The 17,612-nt window shown below is 45.4% G+C and overlaps 1 protein-coding gene across 1 annotated transcript in view; it reads left to right on the top strand.

The window, feature by feature from the left end:
- Positions 1–2,163: 2,163 nt before the first annotated feature.
- EMP1 (epithelial membrane protein 1) overlaps positions 2,164–17,612 on the top strand; it is a 34,432-nt gene continuing 18,983 nt past the window's right edge. The window contains exon 1 of the mRNA XM_066634119.1: positions 2,164–2,303. The gene's annotated coding sequence lies outside the window, so the exon portion shown is untranslated. The remainder of the gene's footprint in view (positions 2,304–17,612) is intronic.

Below are 17,612 nucleotides of genomic sequence, written 5' to 3'. Positions count from 1 at the left end.
AGGTGGATTTCGAATGTATTTAGGGGGCTAGATGGGAAGGGGTAGATGGTCAATAAAGCTAACCTCATTAGGCTGGTTTGAAAGAGCCCAATATAATATCTTTGCATGCAGGTACCAATCCCAGGCTTAAACCAGTTCAAAAGAGTATGGCTGTGTCTGCAGCACAGGATCATCTAGTATTTCTAGCGTAACACTTTGCACTAAATCAGGCTGGATACCTTTTCCGCTTTCAGGGATGCCCAGTTTTCAGACTGATCTTTTGCCTTTGCCCTTCTCCTAGTCAGTTTCACGTTCCCACCTTTGAAGAGCAGATTGCTCCTTAACAGACCGTCTCCTGGACACATTTCTCCACCTGTTTATCCTCAGTGACCTCCTTACACTCCTGTTCAAGACTGAAGACCATCCCAATTATAGCATCCCAGAACTGAATAGCTGGAATAATTCTCTTTGACAACAAATACTAGAAATGAATTTGTGCATGTGTTGTAAGGCGGGTGACATCTACATCAATAAATCCTTAACCTTTCCCACCTTGCAAGTGTTCACATGACAAAGGAGCTTTGTGCAGTTGAATCAGTGATGTAGCTAAAGGATCTGGCACCTGGGGCACAAACGTTTTTAACACTCCCTGGGGGGGGGCAGATGCCCAGAACACTCCCCTGGGCATCTGGGGTATCCAGGAGGTGGCCTGAGTTCTAGGGAGGCTGTGCATAGCCTCCCCAGGCTTTAAAAGGCCTGCCTCAGGATCTGCTGCTGTCAGGGTTGTGGATTGGCACCCCCTCAAGGCATGGTACCCAGGGTAATGTACCCCCTATGCCCCTCTTAGCTAAGCCACTGAATTGAATACCTGTGGATCACAGAAGTATAAGAAATGTGTGAGAGCACACAATGCAGCCAGGAGTGGCTGAACCATGAGGCTGGCTGAAGCAGCTGCTTTGAGTGATGGGTTGGGGAGTGGCAAACTGGCAGGGCACCAGCCTGGCTGCTTCTCTTGGAGAGTGAGTGAGAGGAAGAAGGGAGTTGTGTAGGTTTCCTTCTCCAATACTGTTGCTGGAGATCTCTGCAATCCTGCTCCTGATTGCTCTCTTTCCATCAAAGCAATGGAGAAAATAGCCTCTTTCCCCCTTCCACCACCTTCTGCTTCTCCTTGTTGAGCTGGGAGACTGCTGGGAGCAAAGGGGTTTGCAGCCAAGACCCTTGCCAGCTGGCTAGTTCAGGAGTGGCAGCAGCACCAGAGGGGATGACGGGGGTGGAGAAAGGGGGCTGACACTGACTGTTCTCAGGCTGCCCCTGGATGCAGCCACCATGCTGATGCTGAGTGAGTTTGATCAGTGCCTTGAGCGCTGTGTTCTCTGCCTTCCACCATGGAAGGAAGATGGATCATCTATATCTTCAATAAAGGCAGGTCCGCCTCATCTGGCATTGACTCTGTACTGACTTTGGTGGTTCTGGCATTGCTCCTGTCCAAGGTGTAGACTGGCGGCAGCCCAGAGCAGACATGCTGCATGTGGGCGTCCAACCCACCACATGATTGTCTTGCCCGTGAACCTGCTTTCGGAAGGTGGGCCGTGTGCTCTGGTTTCAGAGCATTAACATAGAGCTGCGTGAAGGACACACCCTGAATCTGGCATCCCAGTGGGCCAAAGTGCACATTCCCAGTGCTATGATCTCCGTGAACGGTCTGTGTTCCCAGCATTGTGGCAGGAGTCGGTGGTGCTGGAGAGTGACTCAGAAGCACATCTCCACCCTCTGGACCCAAGCAGTTGTTTGCTGCCTATGAACACTGTATCCCTTCTGCATTGTTGCCACATTTGTAACTATGTTTTTTTCCCCCCTTAATTGTTGGCAACCAGAAGTCAGTTTTTCTAAACAGACCTGATCTGGTGTCATCGGTCTCTTGTGATTCATCAGGGCTAGAGGTCACTATTTTTTTTTTCTTTCCTTTTTTTCCCCCTTCTGCAAACAGTTGGTCCCTCTTCTCTTGCTGCTGCCGCTGCTGTTACACTGAGTCACGAAAAGAGCTTTTCAATTATTGGTTCCTGCCCAGCAACTTCTGGCAGGCTGCCAAGAAAGCAGGGCGTATGTTATTAATTTTTTTTTTTTTTTTTTAGGCAGACTGATTCATAGAAACTCTTCTAAAACACAGTCAAAAGACACCACCCTGTTGCACATCCCAATACACCAGCAGGAAAAACTTATAACCCTGCCAGCCAGGGCAGTCCCTTCACAGCAGCTCTGGGTTCCAAGGCAGCAGGAATACAAGGCAGGCAGCTCCGTCCACAAAAGACCTCTTTCTCTTGAAGGTAAGGTGGCTTTCTGGCATACTTCGATCACTGCACATTCCTAAGATATCTGCAAGCACTTCTTCCTCCCCTTGAACTAGTGGCTCTGTCTTTCTCCTTTTTTACCTCCATGCCTGTCTGGAAAAGTTTTAGGGTGTTTTGGCTCCGACTTATGAATGCTCCTAGTTGGTACTGAATCTTTCACTGGGAGTCCCAGCAGAAGAGACACTGCAGACTGCTGCAACAATTATAGCATGCGTGTGTTTGTAAAGAGAAGTAATTATGTGTTGCAGACTGTTGCAGAGAGGTAAATGGCCACCTTCCTTGATTATGACATTTTTTGCCCTGGAACACTTCACTGGCAAACCAAGTCAAAATCCAAAGAAACTTCAACGGGAGACAGCTTGGATCTTTGCAGCTGCCACAACTAAATCCACAGCTCACATTCCCTGGAGTTGTCCCATTATACATTCACAGACCAACTCTGGAGAAAAAGACATTCTGGATGGTTGCACAATAGATTATTCCTGCACAACCTTTCAGTCTTTTTTTTATTAGTAGGTCTGATCAGGGTTCTTCCTCTGGCTCCCATAGTTTTAATTAAGTCAAGAAGAAACCTCAGTTTCTCAGTTAGCAAAATGGATATTGGTAACATCCTTTAGGTTAGTAATAAAAAGGGTGGATTGGAGTGGCTTATCTGTTTGCAAGGTTGTCTTGGGAAGGTAGGGGGGTGTGCCTTCCTTTCTCTGCTGTGTTCCCCAACAGTCTCTCTGACTGAGTCATTGTGGGACCCAGTCATTGATGCCATCCGTTGGGAGATTGACATCACATTTATATGGTTAAAAGTGTGAGTTGGTTACTGGGTACAATTAGGAAGTGATCTGCCTGTGGATTGTGTCATCCACTGGGGCTCTGTCACAGTGCAGACATCAGTGCCACTGCAAATCATTTGTGTGTTCTTGAGGCCCATTCCAAGTTATTTATTGAATTTATTGTAACTATTGATGCTATGAATCTGGGCACTTAATCGGAAACCCATAATAAGCCCATCGCCCTGAGATCCTCACAGTGGCTACTGGTTTGCATCCCAGAGGTAGCCACATCCCAATGGCTGCATAAGAAGAGAGTGTATTTCTAGGATTATCTCACTGTCTGAGCTTTGGCCTGTTTACTCAGAAAGAGGGCTCACTATGTTCCCTGGGACTTACTCCCAGTTAGCATTGTGCATGTGTTGCTCAGGTCAGTAGGCACTCTGAAGGAATGCTGCATTCTCAAGGTGTGGTCCATTTCAACATGCTTCTGCTGGAGGGAGGATTCTTGCTGTGCAGAACAGAGCTCGACTGAGACCAAGAAATGGCTCCATTTGCCTCTGATATAGCCCGAATGGCCCTTTTAAGTCTTCCCTTCAGTGGTTCCATATCCAATTATATCATTTCAACTTGCCTCTGGATTTCATCCATGTTGCTCTTAGTAAATATGCCCAGGAAGGGAAATGGATAAGCTCTAAGACTGCCATACATGTGCTTCAGTACAGATTGTTCCTGGATAATACAGAACCTCCTAGGAAAAGAGGCCATTATTCTGTAATAATGGGCCAAAATACCCTACCAAAATCATTTGTATTTGTGAGTGTTTTAATAAGACCTGGGGGCCCCATTTTACTAGACCTCTTATGCCCATGGAAGGGTTTGAACACTTTAAAAACAGTGGTGCGATCCAGCAGTGTATTCTGTAGGCCACATTCCAAATGTCTATGTAAAGAGCTCTTTTTCACCTGATACTTCTATTCTTTGATGCATGTGTGACTATGTGCCAAGTTGGCACAGAAAGCTAAAGCCAGCTGCTCTATAGGTTTTATGTGCGCATTACAGCCATAGGAAATGCAAATGGCACTTCTGGGGTAATGTGAAAGTGCCCTTATTTTTGACAGCCTCCCCTACAAACTAGAAATGGTCCTCAGAGACATTGCCCCTTGGGAAGCCTCATAGACAAATGCACGAGGTCCGTGTTCCAGAACGTTCGGCCCTCCAGTCTCATCCTGGTGTTCCCAGAGCCTGAGGAACTTTGTGAATGGTAAACATCTGCATGAACAGAAATGGCCTTTCCTCAAAGGTGGATCACATTGCAGCTCCTCTCTGGGATGCATCTTGCACAGTGTGCCCAGGATTTTTGGGTGGTGCCCTGCACGTGGAATGCCACATGACAGAGAGCTTCCTATGGGCACAAAGCCTGTGTGCTTGGACTGGCAGTCTTGGATCCAGAGTGTTTCAGGTGGTTTGGGCAATAGGGTGTAGGAGGGGGCAAGAGAACATGGGACTTGCTCAATGAACATCACATGGCTGGGAGTGGCACCCAAGTACATACTGTCTTGTCTATTGCTTCCCTTGGGCCTTTTGATGATCAAACTGCAAATGCAACCATAAGCCCTGCTGGAAAAGACCAAGGGTCTATCTATCTAGCCCAGCATCCTGTTTCCAATTATATCAGGCCACAGTAGCCCATATGCTTGTCCCCAGAATCAGGGGTATACTGCCTTTGAACATGGAGGTTCCATTTAGCTGTTAAAGATATAGGCATTGATTTGAATCACCAGCTGCTAGTGTTGGATTAGCAAGTCCCACAAAATGCTCACAGAGAAGAACCATAGTTCAGTGATAAAGGGCCCATTTTTGCACCCAGAAGCCCCAGAGTTCAGTCTCTGGCATTCCTGGGTGGGGCTGAGAAAGACTCCAGCCTGAAAATCTGGTGCAATTGTACCAGGCAATGTAGACAATACTGAGCCTGATGGACCAACGATTTAGTAGAAGGCAGCTTCATATGTCCAAGCTTTCCTCATGCCAGTCATCACTCTGAGATAAGATTACCCTACATCTGGAAGGGGTTCTTGGTTTAAAGGACTGCTTTCACCCACTAGAACCTGCCCTTTGTTCAGATCATCCTTAGAATCCCTTCTCTGGACGCCCCTAGCACCAGAGGTGAGACAGGTGGCACCCAGGATAGGGCCTCCTAGGTGGTGGCCTTCTGACTCTCAAATTCTCTCCATGGAGCTGCTCACCTGGTGCCAAGGTGTTTGTGAAGAGCAGAGCAGAAATAAGGTTGTCCCTAAGTGTCTCTGAGCACAAGCCTAACCAGGTCTACTCAGAAGTAAGTCCTATTTTGTTCAATGGGGCTTACTCTCAGGAAAGTGTGGTTAGGATTGCAGCCTAAGTGTGTAAAGCTTAGATGTACCCTTAGGAACCTTAAGTCATTCATTACCAAAGTATATTCTTGACTTGTCCCAGGATAGGGAGTGTAAGATGCCCTGCGGGACAACTGACTTCAAAACCAATTCAGTTCCAAAGAAAGACTGCTGTGCTGAGCTGAAGCTTTTTCCTATGGACTTCTATGACTTGAATCAGACAAACTGTAATGGAACCAGAGTGCATGTTTGCAAATCCACAGGGTTCACCCATCTTCCAGAACTGGCCACCATTTACATTTATGACCCCTAAGATCCATCTGCCAAAGAAAGACACAGGAAAATATGAATATCCATTCCCCACCTTCTTTCTTCAGCTTTTTCCCCCCTTTTGTATAATTTTGTGTTCATGGAAATTGTTGCTCTTCATTTCTTGAATATATACTACACTGTGTGTGTGCATGTGTGGATTTAGGGAATGCAGACACAATGGTCTGAAATGCAGCCATGCTTGTGTACCTCTGAAAGCATTTGAAGAAGGAGCCCTGGTTGTTTCTCCCCCTTTTCTTTTCCCCAACATGATTCTGACAAAGCAAAGATTTCATGGGGTAACTCATAAGGGGGGGACGACACTGTGAGATAGGGAGATGCTGTTTCATCACTGTGACTTTGGCTGACGTTTCTTAGCTCGGCACAACTTCTTTGTTTATTATCTTCCCCATAGTCTATACAACATACCAACCAGAGCAATACGCATAAATAGAACTTTGTGCATTGTCAAATAAATCCACTGTCATAAAAAGCCAAATACCTCCGGCATCTGGAAATATAATAGTTAACTATCCTTAAAACAGCCGAACAATATTTGGATTATTTTGAATCACATGCAATCAATGCATGAAAGGAGAGATTGGGGCCGCATGCCCTTCCACTGCTCCCGGACCTTCCACTGCTCCACGCGTTGATTGCTTGTTCTAACGCACACCCGAATTTGCACGACATTCTGCTCTCCATGTGATGGTGGGCCCTGCATTTCGCAAGGTCCGCATGCAGACAAGTTCTGTATGTTTGCAACAGTGATGTAGCTGGAGGGGGGTGGGTCACTCAGTCTGGCAGGGAGCCTCAGCAAGGCGGGCAAGCGGCCCCTCCCTTTGTAGCCATTCCTGGCGGGGGGTTTTGCTCCCCCCGCCAGGAATGGCTACGAAGGGAGGGGCCGCTTGCCCGCCTCGCTGAGGCTCCCTGCCAGACTGAGTGACCCACCCCCCTCCAGCTATGCCACCGGTTTGCAAGGTCTGTCTAGAATGGATAGTCTAGTGTGTTCTAGTGTCTAGTGTGGAGGTTGGGAGCAGGGACTGTGGGTACGATGCTGCTTCATCCTCCAGGCATTTGTTGTACAAGGCTTAAAACTATCTGAAAACAGGGCTTAAGGCTTTGCTCCTCAGACAAAAGAACTCATTGCATTTGCCAATAAACATTGCATTATGTTAGGTTGACTAAAACCTAAAGCACAGGGGATCAAAATATCCCCAACTGTGGCCACCTTGTAAATGGAATGATAAAAGAAATACAGTACTTGTGGGGGGAAAGCCTCTGTGCTGGCTCTGCCACATGCACAAAGCTTATATTTATAGGAAGTACCTGACTTGAATGAATGCAGCAGCTTCCCTGGCCTGAAGATCTGGCCACAGTTATCCACATTCTACCGTAGTGACCTCATGGCTGGACTACTGCAATGCGCTTTACATGGGGCTGCCCTGAAAGACACCCAAAAGGTTTCGCTGACCCAGAACGTGGCAGCCACAAACCTTTCAGGGACTTGTGAAGTCTCCCCGCTTATGCCAGTGCTTTGGCAGCTCTACTGGCTGCCAGTGCATGTTTAAGGCCAATTCAAGATGCTGCTTATGACCTTTAAAACCCTACATGGCTCAGGTGTTAAAGCCTACATGGCTGGGGTCTGAATATTCAAAGGACCACCTTTTCTTGCATGAATCTGCATGTGCCCTGTGTTCAGCATTGGAGGCGCTACCCCACATCCCATCATGGGCAGAAATTTACTGGAGCCAGCCAATGGCATTTTCGCAAGGTGAGGCTTAAATTGCCTTGGGTTTTGATGACAAATGAAAAGATGTGGGCCATCCTGTGCTGATCTAAGGCTTGGTTTCTGTCTAAGTACATGTAAATGTCCCTCCTTTGGGAATCTCATATTCCAAACAGAAGCCACCTTATTCCCTCCCCTCTTTCAAGACCTCATTATTACTAATGTTCCAAATGATGATTGCGTGGGCTGGGTGGACACACCTCTTGATAAAAGAGAGCAGAGTGCAAACACGCAGTTTCCATTTGACAGCCTCAGGTCAGAGTCTGTTTGAGAACTGTTAAGAAAAGGAGCCCAGTCCAGCATCCAGCCACATATATTATGTCATTGGGCTGTGGCTCTCCGAAAGGGGAAGACGACTGCAAGAGAGATGGACTATAGAAGTCAAGGTCCAGAAGTAGTTGCTCCTATTCTGAGGTTGGTTGGCAACCTTCAGTCTCGAAAGACTATGGTATAAGCCTACAGCACCTGGTATTCCCGGGCGGTCTCCCATCCAAATACTAACCAAGCCTGGCCCTGCTTAGCTTCCAAGATCAGACAAGATCAGGCATCTGCAGGGTAACAGTTGCTGCAGATTTAGACTTATATTGAAAATGTCTTTCTGTGTTTGTGAGCAATTAACATTTTTTCAACCAAATTCGTGTACTCCCACAGTCAGTTTCTTGTACTCACAATTCCCCAGCTACCCCCACCACCTTATCAAAGTATGTTTGTAGTTAAAACTGAGGCTGGAGAGGACATCAGGAGCTGGTCATTCTGCTAGATAAGTTAATACAAAGGGCAAGGTTGTAATCTGGTGTATGTGATGTGAACCCAGCACCCACCAGGGAAGACAAAAAATGGATAGAGGATCTCTCACACCTGTTCTGAGCTTTTCAGGCATCAATTGTAGGGTTGCCAGTTTTCCAGTAGACTTCTGCAGCTGTGTCTTTAACAGCTGCTGAATTTCCAGAGCCCAGACATGGAGAGAAACGCTATCATCAGGAGAAGCCTTTCATAGCATGGAGAAAAACACGGTCACCTGCTAATGACTGTAGAGCCAGTCACTTGTGAAGCAGCTAGGGGTCTCTTGCTGGGTGTAGGAATTGCCTCAAGGAAACCCAACCACCAGGAAAGGGTGTTTTTATGTAAGTGTGAAGGAAGTTGACCAGCTTTCGATGATGATGCCTTAAATGGTACACAGAGGTATATAAGGGAGGCAGCCTAGCAAACATTGTTGAGGTCTAGTCACTTTTGCAGGATACAGGGCTTAGGGCATAGCTTACCTGTAAGAGTGCCCAGCTTCAAACCATGGTAGGGACTAGTCAGATCAGGAAGTTTTCTGTATGAAACCCTGGTGAACCACTGCCATACTGCACTGACCATACTAAGAAGCAGTAATGGTTGGGATCACCGTTCATAAGACCGCTTTATATGTAGATTACAGGCAAACCTTGGCTTTCATCCACTTAACTTTCATTGCTTTGCTCTTTCAACCACTTTCAGTTATAACTCCATATCAATTTGGTCCACACTCTTTCCTCTTTTGACCAATTTCATCCAAGTTTCCATGACATTCATCTATGTTCTTACTGTATGTTTCTTTTATTTTGGTTTATTTAGGTTTCACATGCATTTGCATGTATTTTATAGCTATTTCCATTTTTCACTGGCCAAAATAAATTTGCAAGCTACATTAGGCTATGCTTTGACATTCATCCATTGTTGACTTTCATCCATGTTCCACGCCCAAAGAGATGAAAGTGCAAGATGTTGCTGTACTCATAAGGTTGCCTTAAAGACACAGCTTCAGGGGTCACTTATACAGTTGGCCACTCAAAGGAACAGCTGTTAATTAGGAGAGCTTTTTCTTGCCCTTTAACACTATGTGGCAAGAAATGTATTTTTTTCCTGCACAAATAATTCTGTGAGCTTGCTTCAGGGGAAAAAAAAAACTAACCAAGCCCCTGTTATGAAAGCATGTATGGTTTTTATGATCCCATTCAGCTCAAAGGTGCAACATATACATGTAAATGCTTGTAAGTGGAAAATTGTAGCCAAAAGCCACATAGGCTGATTTGAGTGCCAAACCCATCTGCAACAGCCAGAAATCAGTTGTACTTCTCAGTTCTGAACTGCATCCACCTTGTTGTTTCCTTTCTATCCTATTCTCATGAAAATGACACATGGAGAGTTCTAAGTGCTTTTATCTGGAGAAGTGCTTAAAGATCTACTTTGGTATCCAGATGGCAATTGCCTGTGCTTCATTTAAAAGTGTTTCAATAATTGTTACAACAAACCCTGGAATGCTAGCCAGAAGTATAGCACATATGAGTTGAGAAACTGGAGTTGTGAGAGAGTCATTTGCCTACAGCCACTTATAGGTGTTGACTGCTAAGGTCAGTTTTGAGCCTGGTTCAAATTTATGTGCCACTCAGCCCTTTGAATTAACTCCATCCGCATGTTCTCTCTCTCTCTTCTTCTCTTCCTTAAAGACATACAATTTTGTGCCAGTTTTCTTATAGAAGCAAGGAAGATAGGGCAGCTGGTGGCTGCACTTCCTTTGATGAGTGCCACACAGGAACATGGATGTTATACTGTTGCATTTCTGCATGGCTTGTGGGATGGACTCTTGTTAGCTGATTTGGGGTTGGACTAGATGATCTTTTAGGTTCCTTTCAACTCTATGATTCTATGATTCTAAGTTTTGACTGATGTTCTAGGCGTCTCTTGTGATGTCCTACACATATGCTGTGACTCAATTCCTATGTTACTGAGTTGTAGAAGCTAAAAAAAAAATACCAACTAAAAAAAAATACCAGCTAAAAAAAATACCAGCTCCCTTCAGTTCTAGTTCCTAAGTGTGGTGAGAAATCCTGATCAAATTGTCCCCTTTTGAGCATTCCTAGTTTCCACAGCCAGACAGCACAGCTCTGGGTATAAAGATAGGATCTTTAGATCCTATCTAAATATAAAGAAAGCCTCTCACATGACAGGGCCTTCCGAATATTGCCAATGTGGTGTGGAGCCAGACCATTGATTTCAAATGGATTTTCAGAGGCATTTTGGTGATGTATGGACTGTGCTGGAGCACAGTGAAGACCTCCAAGCCCCCTTTTGAAACACACACACATACTGAAAGCTGCACCAGGACACATGTGCAAGAGACATGTTAAAAGAGATATACGCCTATGACAGAGATATATGCCTTTGTTGGGGCCCCAAACTGATGAAGCCCAGTCAAGTCAGGGATGGAATTCATTCTCTAGAATGGAATTTGTCAGCCCTTTGCTGACAGACATAAAGGGAGATGATTGTCAAACCGAGAGCCATGGTTACATCATGGTTACACTACACTGCAAGTCCATGTGGTGGACTTGCCAGCCTGCCAGACTCTGAGTCACCAGGTCTGGATTCAAATTCCTCCTCAGCTATGAAACTGGCTGGGTGATTTGGGGCTAACGATTCTCTCAGTTTCACTTACCTCACAAGGTTGTTGTGAGGAAAAACCTGTGGCCCACCCTGTGTTCCTTTGAGAAAGTCTGGGGGGGAAAGTGTAATGAATAAAATGAAGGAAGGCCTGTAGTTCAACTTGACAACATGTTAAAACATTGGCATCTCTAGGATACGGCACAGTCCTGAATATCTGGCCTGGGTGCAGCATTCGCTGGGCTGTGACCTGAAAATAGCCAGCAAGTGTTTTCTTTGTTGTGGTATTTTGTGGAGGGAGTTTCAAGAGTGCTTCAAAGCAGCTGAGTGTGCAGTGAGTCCTTGAAAAGCAGAAAGGGATTTGGGTCTCCAAAAGACTTAGCTAGCATAGGGACGCTACACAGAAACCCAACTCCTTCCGGAAGCATGGAGGTGTTGCCAGGAGGCATCTGATGGTTTTTAAGGCCGGTGATGAGTCTGGGGTAAGAGCTCCATGGCTCCCACTCCTTGGCACTCCCTGCTCCCCCATCAAGCTGTTCCCTGCTTCTGCCCTGCCCCTCTTCCTGCACGTCTGGCTTCCATGTGGTGGTGCGAGGAGACACTGTTTTCCTCCAGTGGTTGCTAGTCTTGGCTGCCTTCCAGGCCTCAGGCAGCTGCCTCAGCCCCTCCCTCCTGCCAAGACAGCTTTGGAGTTTCACTGGGCCTGTCACATGGGTGGCTTCATGCTGCCCCTGGGGCTGCCTTGGCCTGAACAGATGCCAGTGACTCCTCCCTGGCACTTGCCTTCACCACCGAGAGTCACCCGCTCTCTGAATGAGTCATACATCAGAGCTGGGAAACCAAGTTGTAGCTCATGTTTTCCATGACTTCCCTCCCCACAAGCTACAGCAGCAAAGTTCTTCCCTCCAGGACGCTTTTCAGAAGCGTGCCCAATCCTGTTCGACGTGGCTTGGAAAACAGGGGTTTCCACCACTTCCCTTGGGAGACTCTTCCACAGCTCTCAGGCTTCCTTTCTAAGAAAGCTCTCCTCCAAACCAGCCAACAGACAATCCACTGGCTCAGTTGCTTCCCATGACCATTTTTCTCGCCCTCTCTGGCCTGTACATTTAAATTCTTCTCAGCATTTAGCATGCCCTTCAAGCCATCGTATGGTCAGGGAGAATATTTCTTTACCCAGTGTGTAATTAGTCCGTAAAACTCCTTGCCACAGGATGTGGTGTTGTCGTCTGGCCCAGATGCCTTTAAAAGGGGATTGCAGACTTCTAGAGGAAAAGTCCATCACAGGTTCCAAGCCGTGTAACCTCCTGGTTCTAGAAGGAAGCTACCTTAGAATGCCAGGTGCAAGGGATTGGCAACAGGATTGTCTTGTGTGCTCCCGGAGGCATCTGAGAGACAGGAAACTGGACTAGATGGGCCTTTGGCCTGATCCAGCAGAGCTCCTCTTAAGTCCTTAACACATCGCTGAATCCTTTTACATCACTACTCACAAACTTTTACATACAAACACACACCCTGCCTGGAGATCTCCCTGCTGACAGACCCAACATGCCAAGTCAGGTTGAAGTGTCAAGGGCAGAGCAGTGTACAGATTTTGAATTATGGCTGCCTGTTGAAGCCCACTGTGGATCAGTGGGTGGGAATGAAACAATGGGAAGCTCATGAATTGATGACAACCTGGGGCCATATGGCTTTGGTTTTCTTCTAGCCTGTCTTTAGGATCAAAGTACTCAGTTCAGGAAAGTCCTTATAATCATTGCTTCTCAGGAAATGAGCCAGTAGCTAGTTAGACCCTTATAGCAGAACAGGGACACAGAACAGCAGGACCCTTATACAAATGTCTTCAAATCCCATCAAATCCTAAAGTAGAATGGCAATAAAACTCTCTCATTTCCTGTGCAAGGAAGGAAGAGCAATATGTGACTTTGCCTTCCTGTTTTCCCTCACACTGAGAGAATATCAAATATGTTCATACTTTCCCTTGGAACCAGAATAAACACAGGTAGAACTCCGTCCGTTTGGTGCTGAATCATTTTAACCTGCTCTGGTGTCCAAGCAGCAAACGCCCTCTCTTGCTTCCCAGGGAGGCAGAGAGAATGGAGAGCCAAGAGCCATTGCATCCTGACTTTTTCCTTTTCCTGAACAGTTAGCAATGGGAGTTTACAGAATCCCAGAATCCCAAATGGAATTGTACTAATCCAGAGAGAGGCACTCAGCGCTCTGCATGTCCCAAGTCCGACCATCTCTTTCTGCTAGCTTTTGAGGTCCAAATGTCCTGGTCTGTGTTGTTGGCAGTGTTGGTTCTTTGAATAGGAGCGAGATTTTGACAGGTGATTGTCTAATGCAGTGTTTCTCAAACTGTGCTCCCAGTGTGGAAGGGATTGTCACTCCCGAATTGGTCTCTTCAGCCACACTAGACGCTGTTCCAGAACCACTTTTCAGAGCGCGATACCATAGTCTCCCGAGACTGAAGGATGCCAATGAAAAATGGGTCGAGACCCACTAGGTGGGTCATGAGCCAATTTCAGGTGGGTCCCCATGCATTTCAATATTTTATTTTAATATATTAGACTTGATGCTACCATGGGATGTGACTGCATTTGGGGAAATGTTGCAGACCTGTACTTTAAACAAGCTACTATGTGTATTCTTTTCACAATGATAGTAAATGTGGGTAGGATTGCAACCTAGGATTGTTAAAAATTATCCTGCTTGATGATGTTGCTTCTGGTCATGACATCACTTCCAGTGGGTCCTGACAGATTCTCCTTCTAAAAAGTGGGTCCCGGTGCTAAATGTATGAGAACCACTGGTCTAATGGGTCTTCCCCACATTTCCTTGTGTGTATCTACCTTCATCTCCATCCAGTCTATGCAGTACCAAAAAGAAGAAGCCAGCTGGGTTGGTCAACACACAACCATGACCGAACTCTCCACCTAATTGTTTATCCATCAGCAGTGACGTCGCTAGAGGGTGCAAGGGGTGCAGGCTGCAGCAGGAGACACACGGGGGGGGGGGGGGAGGTGACACCACTATTCACCAAAAATTTTTAAATCTTGGTATTTTTGAATAATGCAATCCTGTTATATATCAATCGATGCATATATATATAATGATGCAGAATGCAATGAAACAAACTGCGTTGAAATATATCTATTCTATCAAAAGTTATAGCCAAAATACCAGCAGGGATGGGGTGATGGTACAGATGATTGATTGATTGATTGATAGATAGATAGATAGATAGATAGATAGATAGATAGATAGATAGATAGATACTTTATTTACGATCATCCGACCAGCTACTTACAAACAACAAAACAAAATACACAAAATTAAAACCAACATCCCTTTACACATATATAAAATCATGGATTTATACTCTCAATTTTCTTTCTTACCAACTGTGCAGCATGACAGAAACGGGCCACCCTGAATGATATATCAGAATTTACATCAGATAGCAGAAAAACAAGCTGCTCCTCCACCTGCATCCCCGTTACAGCGCCGAAAATCAGGGAAATAAATTTAGATCGCAAATTGTCATAATTTGGACATTGCAGAATAATGCGGGCAGTTGTCTCCACCACATTATAATGGCAGGGGCACAGTCTCTCTGAATAGGGACGCCTTGCATAATGTCCCAAAAGGACTGCTGATAAGAGTACATTACATCTGTCTTTAGTAAAGGCAATTCTGAATTTTGGAATAACGATATTATAAAATTATCTGGCAGGAGAAAGTATAAGAGCTTGATCCCCAAGAAAAACATACGCAGAAAGTCTGGCTCTCGCAGATCTCATTTCAAGGTCCACCAACCTCTGTTGCCCCACCTACTGCATGGGAGGAGGTCCATCATAGTGGTGACGCATGAGCCTCCTGCATCGGGTCACAAACCCTAGTGATACCACTGTCCATCGGACAGCCTCCTCCCCTCTCTCCCATCCCTGATGCAAGCTCTCTCCAACATCATTCTTCTCTCCACCACCTTCTCTCTCCTTTTTCTCTGTCCTTTGGTGGTCCACCTCTTGTGTCCTCCAGGTTTTTTCCCCATCTCTCACATTCTCTCCACCTGCCTCTTTAATGTCTCTCTTGCCCCCCAAGTTCCAGCTTTTTCTCTGTGTATGGTGGGGGTAACAAGTGCAAAAGAGAAAAAAAAGAGTGAGGCCTTTTCCCGATGAAAAGCAATTGCTGAGAAGGTTCTCATGACTCTTTTTGCCTGGTTCAGCAGTTCATGATGATTATGTAAGTTTGAGCTTCCTGGTTTTAAGAGAAGTACATGACTATAAGCCACCTCAGAGGCGAAGTCTATCTGGAAGGCCAACATGTTCAGAACTCTGCAAATACTCCCATCCCTTCCCCACCCTACTTGCGGTGTCTTCATCATCTGCTATTGGAAGCCTTTTCAACACTGAAACATGTGCCTAGTGCTACCTTCCCTGCACCTGTCAGGACTAGCTGATGATACCACTAGTGAGGAAGTCTACAACCGCCAGCCACAGACTCTCCCTATTGATCTGGCACCGCAAAATCATCTTCCCTGTGTGCAGGAGTTTGAACAGATTAGGGTTTCCTCCACTCCTTTTTGAGACAGTTTCCCAATGCACTCTTCCTCCTGTTCCACATGTAAGTGTTCTCTGGTCACTTCCATTTGTCTGAAGGGGGTTCCATTGTGCCTGTCTCAGGCCATAACAAAGCTCATGAATGATTCTGTTGTTGGTGGTGATCACCATTTGTTTCTGCATTCCTGCTGTAAAGACTCTGATCTGCTCACTTGACAGAACAGAAGGAACTATAGAGGCTTTTTGTTCTATGTGCTCAGAGGTGTGACAAATGTTCATGCCTTGGAGTAGGGTGAGGTTGCAAGAAAATAGTAATGGCATGTCCTGTATGCTGCATGCATATTTTTGATTCCCCTTTCTCACTCTGCATTCAAGTTGAACTATTGAGTTTATTTCCCCTTCCACACTATCTATCCTTCATTGTCAATCTTTTTCTCATTTAGAAGCTATGCTAAGGAAAAGTTCCATGGTTCTCAAGACCAGGGGTCTCCAAACCCCAGCCCGGGGGCCAGATGAGGCCCACAGCAAGCCTCTTTCCAGCCTGCGGCCAACCTCTTGTCCCCTGAAAGCCTCTGGCCCACTCAATTGAACATGACCAGAATTGTGATCTGATTGTGTCTGGAGGGTGTTCTGAGGGCCAGAGAGGTTGAAAGAATGAGCCCATTCATTCATGTATTCACTCATCTAAGTTCCATCTCTAATTTATTTATTTAAATTTTATGTTTAAATTTTTTTCCCGGCCCTCAACACCATGCCAGATATTTGATGCGGCCCTCTGGCCAAAAGGTTTGGAGACCCCTGTCCTATCCTAATTTTCAACTCCTGCTGACTACACCAATTTGTGCCGTCCAAATATCTCAACTCCCTTCTAATGCCGCTTTTTGGCTAATTAACACCCTCTTTATCTCTAGAACAACCGCTGTGGTGTGCAAAGGAATGAACACAGAACTCCTTATCTACAGCAACTACCCAAATTTATTGCTATGAACACAGACACTCCCTGCAAGTCCTCTTGTCCAGAGGCTTTCCCTCCCCAAAACTCCACTTAACTCAGTGGGTAAAGGTCTGAAGCCTCCAATTCAAGTCCTATCCAGTCTCCAAAGCACAGTCCAGTCTTCCCAGTCTTCTGTGTCCTCCAGCAGAGTCCTGGCAGTCCCCTTCTCCTGTAGGTCTGTGTCAGGTAGCCCTCTTGGTCTGGTTCCCTCCGGGTCAGGTAGCGTTTCCCTCTGGGTCAGCATCTGGCTTCGTCAGCGTCCCGCTCCTTGGTCCTTCTGAAGCTGCTTTTTATCCTTTGTGTCCCATTAAGTGCAAATGCAGCTCAGCTCTTTAGCTCATTCAAAGTCTCATCAAGATCAAATGAAGCTCAGGTGTCCATCCAGGTCTCCATTGGCCTTGATTGATTACAGCTGTGGAGACAGCCCTGCCCTTCCCTAAGCTGTCAACCAGCTGTCAAAACATGGAATCGCTGTCAACACCACATCATCCGCCTGATGATCTTCTGATCTTCCATTACTACCCCTGCTCAGGATTGATCTCACAAAGCCTTATGAATGAGCTATGTATTTATCAATTGGCCATGTAATTCCTAGACAGAAAGAATGTAACTTTGCCCCCTCCCATGGTATAATTACAACTTACAATGTGCTTATTTTGCACTGACAACTTGTTTGTAGAAAAGCATTTATTTATTTATTTATTTATGTTAACTAAAGTTAACAAACACAAACCCGCAATACCTTAAACATACAATAACACCCCACAACATACAACAAATAAATAATAAAAACAGACATTGAAAGATATGTAGCAAGTGCAGAGTCGTAAATCTAAATTATTTTGTTCTTCTGTAAAGAATCAATCATCTTTAAACTTATTAAGTATCATATATCTTAAAACAGTCCCTTACTTATTTTTAAAATACCTTTTAAAATTGTTTTAAAAATACTTTTTAAAATTGTTTTAAAAATATTTCTATTCCTCTCTTTATCAATTATTTTATTGCCAGTGCTTTATCTTATTCTGCAGAAAAGATTTTATCTCTGTATCTACTCGTCAAATCCATAATTCATTACACCAGTTTTCCCCTTTGC

The sequence above is a fragment of the Tiliqua scincoides genome, chromosome 7 (genome assembly GCF_035046505.1).
Source record: "Tiliqua scincoides isolate rTilSci1 chromosome 7, rTilSci1.hap2, whole genome shotgun sequence".
Classification (NCBI taxonomy): domain Eukaryota; kingdom Metazoa; phylum Chordata; class Lepidosauria; order Squamata; family Scincidae; genus Tiliqua; species Tiliqua scincoides.
The sequence above is the reverse complement of the archived record's forward strand: the minus strand, read 5'-3'. Positions and strand labels throughout refer to the sequence as shown.